This window comes from Neophocaena asiaeorientalis, unplaced genomic scaffold (assembly GCF_003031525.2).
Source record: "Neophocaena asiaeorientalis asiaeorientalis breed wild unplaced genomic scaffold, Neophocaena_asiaeorientalis_V1.1 scaffold180, whole genome shotgun sequence".
In the NCBI taxonomy this organism is placed as follows: Eukaryota; Metazoa; Chordata; class Mammalia; order Artiodactyla; family Phocoenidae; genus Neophocaena; species Neophocaena asiaeorientalis.
Window position 1 is genome coordinate 4131586 of NW_020173697.1, and position 11626 is coordinate 4143211.

At 43.0% G+C, this 11626-nt stretch overlaps 1 protein-coding gene across 1 annotated transcript in view; it reads left to right on the top strand.

Annotated features, from left to right (window-relative positions):
- MFAP3L (microfibril associated protein 3 like) overlaps nt 1–11201 on the top strand; it is a 47056-nt gene extending 35855 nt beyond the window's left edge. Inside the window, exon 4 of the mRNA XM_024750523.1 lies at nt 10952–11201. The gene's annotated coding sequence lies outside the window, so the exon portion shown is untranslated. The remainder of the gene's footprint in view (nt 1–10951) is intronic.
- Nucleotides 11202–11626: the final 425 nt, after the last annotated feature.

An 11626-nucleotide genomic window follows, 5' to 3' on the forward strand; every position in this document is an offset into this window, starting at 1 on the left:
TTTATTTTTGCTTTTATTTCCTTTGCTTTAGGAGACAGATCCAAAAAAATATTGCTATGAGGTATGTCAAAGAGTTTTATAGTTTCTAATCCTACGTTTAGGTCTAATTTTTTTAGTGTCGAGAGAGGGAATTTAATAAATAAAGGCAGAGGGAGTATTTAGTAAGTGATGGCATCTTCCTTTATACAGTGACACTCTGCTGGAGTACATGGGGTGTTTATAACATTTCACTGACTTTCTACTGTACTTTATTTCCCCTTCGGTTTTATTGAGATATACTTGACATATAACAGTGTATTAGTTTAAGGTATGCAACATAATTATTTTGTGTATGTATACATTGCAAAATGACCACCGCAGTAAGTTAATATCCATCACCTCGCCTAGTTACAAAGTTTTTTTGAGCGTGTGAGGGAACTTTTAAAATTTGTTCTCCTAGCAACTTTCATGTATGTACAGTGTTGTCAACTATAGTCGCTGTGCTGTGCGTGACATCCCCAGGACTTATTTATTTTACAACTGGGAGTTTGTACACTTTGACCCCATTCACCCATTTCTCTCACCCTCCACCCCCGCCTCTGGCAACCACCAATCTGTTCTCTGTGTCCATGAGTTTGTTTGTTTTAGATTCCACATATAAATGAGATCATACCATGTTCGTCTTTCTCTGTCTGACTTACTTCTTTTAGCATAATCCCCTCGAGTTCCATCCACATTGTCACAAATGGCAAGATTTCCATCTTTCTTACGGCTGAATAATTTTCCATTACACATACACACACACACACACATATGTGTGTGTATGTATGTATAGTGATATATGTATAGTATGTATATATGTATTACATACATATTTATAGATAGAGATGTATAGATTTCTTTATCCATTCGTCAGTGGACGCTTAGGTTGTTTCCATGTCTTGGCTACTGTGAATACTGCTGCAGTGAGTATGAGGGCACAGATATTTCTTCATGATAGTGATTTCATTTCCTTTGAATAAATACCCAGAAGTAGGATTGCTGGATCCTATGGTAGTTTTCTTTTAAAATTTTTGAGGAACCTCCGTACCATTTTCCATAGTTGTTGCACCAATTTATGTTCCCACCAGCAATGGACAAGGGATCCCTTTTCTTCACATCCTCACCAGCACTTGTTATTTTTAGTCATTTTGACTAAAGGTATTCCGACAGGTATGAAGCAATATCTCACTGTGTGTGGTTTTGATTTGCATTTCCCTGTTGATTAGTAATGTGGAGCATCTTTTTATGTGCCTGTTGGCCATTTGTATGTCTTTTTTTGGAAGAATGTCTATTCAGGCCCTTTGCCTATTTTTAAGTCAGATTTTTTTCTCTTCTCTTGAGTCTTATGAATTCTTAAAATATTTTTTGATATTAACCCCTTATCGGATATATGATTTGCATATATTTCCTCCCATTCCATAGTTGCCTTTTCATTTTGTTGATGGTTTTCTTTGCTGTGCAGAAGATTTTTAGTTTGAAACAGTTCCACCTGTTTATGTTTTCCTTTTGTTGGCAAAAAATCATTGCCAAGACCAGTGTCTAGGAGCTTACTGCCTGTGTTTTCTAGGAGTTTTATGGTTTCAGGTCTTACATTCAAGTGTTTACTCCATTTTGAGTTGATTTTTGTGTGTGGCATAAGACAGGGGTCCAGTTTCATTCTTTTGCATGTAGCTGTCCAGTTTTCCCACCGTTTTATATTCTTGGCTCTTTTGTTGTAAATTAATTGACCATATAGACATGGAAAAGGCTTGAATTCTCTAAATCTAAAACTTTCCTATAACTGTTGTCATCCCTAAAATCGGCTCATAGACTTTATAAACGTAGAACCTTGGGTCTGTACAAATTATATTCTTTTTTTTTCTTTCCTCTGATCTGGCATCTTGCTGCTAAAGAGAAAAACATTCCCAGATGTCCCAGCCAGATTTGAAAGCTCCATCCATCTTCAGTTTGTCAGCACACTGAGTTGAGCAAGCCACCTCCCTAGAGCTATCAACAGACAATTCTTTTTCAGACTGGTAGGTCTTAGGACACTGAAACTGGTCATCAGTTGAAACAACAGAAAAAAAGGCGGGGTGGGGAAAGGAAATTAAGAATACATGCTGTAGAGTTTGACTATTCTTAAAATTTGAAAGTTGAAGTTATCATATACAAAGGGCAACGTTTTGTAGGGAGGCTCTGGTTTTTGAATCCCATCTATCTCTAGATGTATTATTTATGACTAGCTTTCCACTGAGATGGCCCAAGTTTTGTCTGGAAATAGCATCTTGCCATTACCTTGTACTTCTCAGCTGTCTTAAGGATCAGTGAGCAAATATAACTGTCAAACATCACAAGCTCCCCAGAGTATTGAGGTACATAATATTATCAACCATGATTTGGGCCATTAACATAAAATTCTGGGGAACATGCTTTTTTGTTTGTTTGTTTCTTTGTGTGTTTGTTTACCAATGGCATATAAAAATGAAATATCAGGGTAAAAATGTACTGATTCACCGGGTTGAAATCTCTCAGAAGCTGAGACATATTTCCAATGGTTTCCCACATAACTATTTTAGACCAAAATATTTCTCCAGATTGGACTCATGCCTAATCATACAATCAGATTGCTTCAACCACCCAGATGCTTATGGGCAAAAATAATAACTCCACATTAAGTTATTATTAGCTTCTTCTGTCTGAATCATGGCGAAGTTCTCTTTGTCTTCAGAAGTGATATTGGCATAATCAGATTACAATCCCTTTGAATATTTTCTTCCCAGCCTGTGCCCCTATTAGCTCCCAGCTAATATAGTATAGTATAGTAATATATATATAGTATATGTAGCTCCCAGTGTCCTAAGACCTCCCAGTCTGAAAAAGAATTGTCTGTTGACAGCTCTAGGGAGGTGGCTTGCTCAACTCAGTGTGCTTCCCAGCTTGTGCCCCTATTAGGCTCAGTTAGAAAGCCTCTCATAAATGAACGAAGCATCCTTTTTTAAGCTTAGTCAGTTCACCCATAAAACTTGAAACTTCCGGGAAGTCTGATCTACTGTATATGTTATGGTAACAAGCTTTTTACTTAAAAAACATTGGTATTGGATATAGCTACTATTATTTTAGGTCTAGGGTTGCAACACTGAAGCTAATCACCCCGGAGGATGAGAGATTCTGAAACAGTGAGAATTACCTGTTACACAAGGTATCTCAGTCAGGATCGTCAAGTCATTTGTGTAAGTTGGCAGTGCCCTTTATCTTTAGAGCATGACGTACAGGGACCACCGTATAAAGGTGAAGTGTGTGTGCATATTTAATTGGAGTGATCGTTTGGGAAGTTTTCTTTCACTTGGTTTTAAATAAGCTTCCAGTCTTGAGGTAACAATTCTAAGCCACATAAAATCCTCTCTGTTAGTGGACAGAATACAGATACGTTAATTTGAAATATAGTTGTTTCATTATTCAGAAGGTATGAATCGGGTCTTACTTTTAAAGGCAGAATTTGTGTTTTTCCAGACTAGCAGTTCAGGTTTAACATGAGTTACTGGCCTAATTAACTCTTTTGTGAAGTAGCTCTTTGAGGAAATTGGGCCAAATTAAACCCAATTAAACTGTGATCTTTGTTTTGTCAGTTTCCCTTCTTCCCTGAGTCCCCCCTACCCACCCCCCTTCCTGATGCCCCTGCTTTCAAGAGTCCTGTCTCAGCCCACACTTCTTCCAGGCCTTATGTTCATCCAGCTACTCAGTGAATCTCCAAGTAAGTTTGAATCTGATAACTGTTTAAACAACATCAAAGAAATATCACCAATGGTGGGATTTCAGGCAGGTGATAGGCAGTTGGACCCAGGCGGTGTGCTGGGAAAGAATCTGAAATGGGGTTTATGAATCTACCTGCCACCTCTTAGGTTCTAAGTGTCAGAGATGAAGGATGTTGAGGACACCCCATCACTCCTGTGTCTGCCTGCCACAAACTTTTCCAGACCAACCCCCAACCAATGCCCTTAAAATAGAAAGGCCAGAACTATTGGCTCACTCTGACCTAGCATTCTTGTGTCAATAAAATATTAACAACTATAAATAACTTAAAAGGCCGTGACTGGGAAAAATGGCAAAGCACAAGTTCATTCTTCAGTGACATAGAAGAGTAACATTTTAAATCAGATTGAAGCACTGACAGTATCTAATAAAATGTTTCTAAGCAACAAGGTAGAAGAATCAAAGAGCTTCAATAGACCTAACATTCACAGAATAAAAAAGAATCCAAAAATAGTCTCACTTTCTTGAAAGCAATTCAGACTGGAAGGTAAAACAAACTCGTTCCCAAAACTCAGCCGATTGAATAATCTTCTCTTTCTAAACATCCCATGTATGGTTTCAGCATGGAATAACCATGTTAGTAGCCAAGTTCTAATATGCATGAAAACCTTGGAGAGTAAATACTGGGGAACAGCAATGATTTAAATGCCCTGGGCATGAGATACACCCTCTTCAACCCTTGTTATCAAGATAACTTACAAATAAAAAGGAACACTCGGTACTCTCTCTTATGTGGACTTTAGGCCCATCTAAGTGGAAGTTTTGATATTGCATTGCTAATGACACCCTCGCTTTGTCAGCAAGAAAGACTTTCTAAAGAAAATTTTCAATGTCTGTAATAGACCCAAATAAGTACTTAGTAGATTCAAGTCTAGAAGAGAATATGACATCTTTTCATGTCATCTTAATGCCACAAAAGCAAGAATGCTTTAATACTTGTAGAGCCATTTTCCCACGACTGTGTCTTTGAAATGACAGCTTAGAAATCCACGAATATTCTCATAGCTTCCCCAAGAGACGGCTACAGTGTGTGTGAATGTCTAGTCTGTGCAGAAGGCTTGTGGCATACAAATGGGTATTCTTGGCTTGCTTTTACTCTGCACCAGAAAACATGTATAATGGGCTCAAGAAAGAGAAAAAGGAGACTGCTTTTCTGGCTGTTGGTCTGGTTGACAAACTAGTACTAGGTGCTTTGATGTCTCTGTTTCTGCTGCCACTGGAGTTTGGGACAGGAAGTCAGGTAGGGGACCACGCAGGTCATTTCACTTAGAGAGAAAGGCATTTAGTGAAATCCATCCATCCATCCCTCCATCCATCCATCCCTCCATCCATGCAGGAAGCATAGTTTTTAGAGTCATTTATTTAATTAACCACTTTTTAGAAAACTCGCCAAAAATATGTGTTTTGGGTTTTTTTATTTTGTTTTGTTTTTTCCTTTTGTGATTGATTTATTTCACTTAGCCTATGTCTTCAAGTTTCATCCATGTTGCCGCATGTATCAGAATTTTCTTCCTTTTTAAGGCTGAATAATTGTGTAGACTTTTTTTATTGAAGTATAATTGATGTACAATGTTTCAAATGTACAGCAAAGTGATTCAGTTATATATATTTATTCTTTTACAGATCCTGTTCCATTACAGGTTATTACAAGATATTGAACAGTTCCTTGTGCTATGCAGTAGGTCCTTGTTGTTTATCTATTTTATATATAGGAGTGTGTATCTGTTAAACCAAATTCCCAATTTATCGCCCTCCCCTTCCCCTTTGGTAACCATAAGTTTGTTTTCCAAGTCTGTGAGTCTGTTTCTGTTTTATAAATAATTCATTTGTATTCTTTTTATAGATTCCACATATAAGTGGTATCATATATTCGTCTTTCTCTGTCTGACTTACTTCACTTAGTATGATAATCTCTAGGTTCATCCATGTTGCTGCAAATGGCATTATTTCATTCTTTTTTATGGCTGAGTAATATTCCATTGTATATATGTGCCACCTCTTCTTTATCCATTTATCTGTTAAGGGACACTTAGGTTGCTTCCATGTCTTGGCTATTGTAAATAGAGCTGCAATGAACATTTTGGTACATGACTCTTTTTGAATTATGGTTTTCTCAGGGTATATGCCCAGTAGTGGGATTGCTGGGTCGTGTGGTAGTTCTATTTGTAGGTTTTTAAGGAACCTCCATACTGTTCTCCATAGTGGCTGTATCAATTTACATTCCCACCAACAGTGTATGAGGGTTCCCTTTTCTCCACACCCTCTCCAGCATTTGTTGTTTGTAGATTTTTTGATGATGGCCATTCTGACTGGTGTGAGGTGATACCTCATTGTAGTTTTGATTTGCATTTCTCTAATGATTAGTGATGTTGAGCATCTTTCATGTGCCTCTTGGCCATCTGTATGTCTTCTTTAGAGAAATGGCTATTTAGACCTTCTGAACATTTTTTGATTGTGTTGTTTGTTTGTTTGTTTTGATATTGAGGTGTATAAGCCGTTTGTGTATTTTACAAATTAATTCCTTGTCGCTCTCATCATTTGCAAATATTTTCTCCCAGTGTATAGGCGTCTTTTCGTTTTGTTTATGGTTTCCTTTGCTGTGCAGCAAAACTACATATTTTGTGTGTCCACTGAAGCTCACCAGAGGTGATTCATGAGATTGAGGGCACACAGCTCTGGTCCCAGCCTCGTGATCACACACCTCCTGTCAAAACAAGCCTGACTTCCCTCCCAGGTCATGCCTTTAGACTGTACACAAATTCTAGAACTGTTGATTTGATCCTTTAAACTACCTTCAATTTCAAAATGATCCACTTCACCTGCCCTGGTCTTTTTGCATGAGTCTGCTTGGAGGACGTTTTTGAGCCAAGGGCTTGATATTATGGTTTTTGTTGTTTTTATTATTCCTACCACTTCCTAATATATCTCAGTGAACGTGTAAAGTCATCACAAAGTAAACGGTCTAAATTTTTTATAGAAGATGATGAGATTAGCACAATGTCCATTTAAAAGCGCTTCCCCAGAACCCGGAACTGAGCTGCCAGCTGCTCCCACCGTTTTCCTGAGGTCACAGTGTACCTCCACCACTTTCTTAACCATTGTGCATCTTAGGTTCTATACTAAGTACCTGAGGGATGATAACATTGTGGTGTTTTCATTCAGACCTTCTGCCCAAGCGATGCTGTCTGTCCTGATGGCAGCCTGTGTATCTAAATGGCACCACACAGCACAGCAAAGCATTAGGTCAACCACAGCTCAGGGCAGTAAAAACAGTGCTGAGTTGATGGGGAAATTAAACTGCCGTAATATATTGCATTTTATCTTTGCGAGTCAAACCACAGAATATGCTTGGTCTTGTTCTAGATTAGCCTTAAAACATCCCATGTAGGTTAAGACCTCGCCTGGGAGACCCTGCCCCGTGACCCCGTGGGGTAGCCCCATTGCTGGTTTCTTCCAGAGTCTAGACTCTTACATCGTCATTGGAGAGATCAGAAGAGGTGCTGGACCAGAAAGTACTCTCTCCGGGCACGCGAGCTTTAGCGAACAATGAAGAACACTTGTCTTATCTGGATCAGCCCAGAACCAGCTGTGTGAGCTGTGTGCGCACAGTTTAGATCACATTCCTTGCCGTTTCAGGTGGCCCTAAATGGCTTCTGGTCTCCACACAGATCAATCTCCCAGGGTGGCCTTCAGTTTCAGCCTCTGTTCTGCCCCAGCTGTCTGAGGGGTGGCCCCGTGCAGGGGTCAGGTGTCCAGACTCTGTGGTCAGGCTACCTGCTTTGAATCCTAGGTGTGCCCCTGGCCAGCTGAGCAGGTAACCCCACCTCTCTGGACCTCAGCTTCCCCATCTGTCAGCGAGGTAGTAACAGGAGTCGCCTTGTAGGGTGGTGGTGAGGATCGAGTGAGTGGAAACGGCCCTGTCCTTGGTGCCCACAGGGAGTACGTGCTAGGTGTTTGCTAAAGAACAGCTGTCCCTTCACTCTCAAGCCTGACTTTAAACCCACCTGCTCCACGGCACTTTCCCGAGGCAATGCACCTGGTTTAAGGATCAGTGAGCAATGGTTGAGTTGAGTTAGCAGTTCCGACGCTTGATGTATCCAGAGAATGGGAGAGCAGTGAGACTGATTTTCCTCTGATGCTTGATCTGTTCGTGGTCCCCCCCTTGGATTCCTCCTTCTCCTACCTCTGTGTCCCCATGGGTGTGTGAGCCTGGGATGCTGTTCTTGACACCCTCGCCACTTCTCCTGGCAAACTTCCACTCCTCAGGATGCAGCCCAAACGTCACCTCTTCCGTGAAGCCTTCCCTGACTCCCCAGCTAGGAAGGTGCTCTCTTCACAGCAGTTTTTTTTGTTTGTTTTTGCGGTACGCGGGCCTCTCACTGTTGTGGCCTCTCCCGTCGCGGAGCACAGGCTCCGGACACGCAGGCTCAGCGGCCATGGCTCACGGGCCCAGCCGCTCCGCGGCATGCGGGATCTTCCCGGACCGGGGCACGAACCCGTGTCCCCTGCATCGGCAGGTGGACTCTCAACCACTGCACCACCAGGGAAGCCCCACAGCAGTTTTTATAAATGGCCACAGAATTCTTCGACATTCCCCGCACTGAGAGTTTGGGTCCATGTCCGTCCTCTTGCTTCTGGGCAGGCTTCATCCAACAGAGTCTGTGGCAGGAGAGACACTGGTGTCTTATGAGGCTGGGCCCTGAAAGACAATGTGGCTTCCACCCTGTTGGCTGGAACTCATCCCCTTGGAGCTGTGAGGAAGCCTAGCTCTTTGCAGAGGCCATGTGTACACACCCGGTGGGCAGACCTGGTCGTCCTGTTTCCAGGTGGGGCCCCAGACACGGTGGAACACAGGCAGCCCCCTCCTCCATGCTCCGTGCCTCTCCAAATTCCTAACCCACCGAATCCGTGAGAATAATACGATGGTTGCCTTATGCCACTAAGTCCCGGGCTAATTTATTATCATCCAGCAAAAGGGACTGGAGCAACTTTCTGTGAGTCCCAAAGGCTTTGTATATGCCAATGTTACAACACTCAACAGCCCTGCAGAATCCTCGTCACTGGATTGCAGGCTCCCCAAAGACTGGAACCCTGCTTTACTCATCTTTCTGTTCCTGGCACCAAGCACGGTGCCTCGAACTTGGGAGATACTCAAGATGCATGTTGAATAAACTGTTCCTTAGAGGGTACAGACGTCAAAAAATGTTACATTAATTTGTAATCAAATGATTGTATATAACTTATAATCACCGGAAGGTTTTGCCCAGTGCCTGAAACTCTGAGTTCTCAAAAGCGCACGCACCGGATGCAGAGCTGTGTCTGCGCATCCGTGTGACACATGTGAACGTCACACACATCGTGAGTGTTGGTTCCCCTGGACTCCCCCCACCCCTGCCTTGCCAGCACCTGGGTATTTACTGGGCTTTTCTCTAACCTAGACCAGCTTAGAGAAACGCTTCCTCCTTCCTGCCTGAGCTCAAAGCCCTCCTTGAAGCCGTCACACTGAACTAGCCCAGAACACGGCCGAGAGCTGGCCCTGGCGTCTGACGTCACGTTCTCAGCAGACTCCTCCACGGTGGGCTGAGTACACACGCCTCCCGTAGCAGGGCTCACACAGTGTTCCGTCTTTCTGTGCAGTTCAGTAAGCCAAGAAAGTACAGAGCTTCTGTTGTCACTGCCAGCTTCAGCTGACTATTTATAGACGCGTGTTCTGTGCTCTCACAGAAACGTAGCATATACATGTATATTCACACCAAGTTTTTGTCGGGTTAGCAGCTGAACTGGTTCGACTCTGCAGCTTAGAACTCCCGGTGCTGCGTCGGGAGCCGCTGTTCACTTGTTCCTCCGTGCTGTGCCTGGGAGGAATCCCTGCCAGCCCGGCTCAGTGCCAAGCAGGAGATTCGTGCCGGCTTCATTTATTTTGTTGGATTTGAGGTACATCTTTGATGCAGCATCTACTTGCAAACCAAGTTTGCCACGTCTCCAGTGTCTAATCCTGTGACTAGAATTGCAAGAAGCCACGTGAGTCAACAAGCCTGTAAAGTGCTGAGATTAGACTGTGCGTGAAATTTACCCCAAACTGACAGCACTGACTCTGAGAAGGGGGTTGATGGGGGGAGGCCAGCCTGTGAGCCATGAAGAGTGCACGGTGGGGTTTTCTGGCGTGGGCGACACCTGCGACAGCACAGATGGAAAGTGGTGGCCTCGGAGAGAGGACATAATGACCTGTGGGCTCCGGCCTGAAAAGCGTCCATATTCAAGGACCTGGTAAATTACATAAAGGAAAACCAAAGAGGGGTCAGGCATTTCCTGAGCACCAGTGAACTGTGTGCCAGGAAGATTTCTAGGTACTGTACTTGCTGGTCCACGTACTTTACACCATCCTGGTGACAAGTTACGTGATGCCTCTGAAGCTGTTCCCTCCTCTGTGGCCATGGCCGTCCCCTCCCCACAACAAGGTTATTCCACCCACTCCCACCCCTCACTTTCCACAATCTACCCCCTTCACTGGGATCAGGGCTGTCTGGTGTGAACTCACTCCGCCTCCAAAGTTCTCATTATCAGTTTGTTGTTTTTCTTTACTGATTTCAGAAAAACTTTCCAAGGCTCCATCTTTGATCCCAGTTTTCCTCTCTTGTATCTTCCGGTATTACCTCTGATTTGGCCCATTTCCTTTAGCCCATAAATGTTCCTAAATCTCGGGCTATCTCCTGACTGCTCCCTCCTCCAGAGATGGCCTTCCCTGTCCACTTTGAGAAGTGTTGACTGCTGACCGTGATGTTCAAGTCCCTCTGAATGTGATTGAAAGAATCTTCCACTCCGCTCCATTCGCACCAGAGATTCTAGATCTATCCGATTACTCGTTGTTCTCCGCCCTCTTCCCCAATCCACCTGCATTTTCCCACATCTGTCTCTTTGGATATAAACATACACCCTGCCTGCTTCCTTCTCTGTCCCCTGAAATCCTACTTACACCTCGAAGGAAACCTGACATCGCACCCGCTCTGAGAATACTTACTCAAAATCCGCCAGTAAAACGAAGTTCTTCTCTTCTAGGGTATTAATCTATTTCTGTGCGGGAGCAAACAACCCCCAAGTCTCTGGCTTACAGTAAAGGTGTCTTACTCTTGTCACATTGCAGACTGTGCGTTCTCCCATTCCGGGACCTGGGCAGACTGGTGAAATCTCACAGTGACTCTGCACCTTCTGCTTGGAGGTGATACACAACTGGTTCTTGCACATGCCGTTGACCAAAGCACATTACGTGGCCAAGTCCAAAGTCTGCGGCGGTGGGGATATCTGGTCCTCTTCCAGGGACAGATGTAAGTAACTGCAGATGTCGTCTCTTGGTGCTTTAAGATGACGTGAGGAGCCATATGCCTTGTATCCCTCTCACTTGGGGTAAGAACTAAGCTTTTTACACATTTATTTATTTTCTTTTAAACCAATTTTTTTTAAACAGCTTTATTATTGAATAAGCTTTTTTTTTTTTTTTTTTTTTTTTTTTTTTTGCACTGCAGACACTTTCTTAGCCATGCAGCATATGGGATCTTAGTTACCTGACCAGGGATCAAACCCATGCCCTCTGCACTGGCAGCTCAGGTTCTTAACCACTGGACCACCAGGGAAGTCCCCACATTTTTTAAAATTCAGGTATAATTGACAGGTAGAACATTTGGGTATAATTCAGGTAGAACATTGTGTTAGTTTCAGGTGTACAGTCTAATGATTCGCAATTCATATACAGCGTGAAATGGTGCCCGCAGTTAAGTGTAGCTAACATCCATCATCTCACAGTTACAGAATTTGTTTCTTG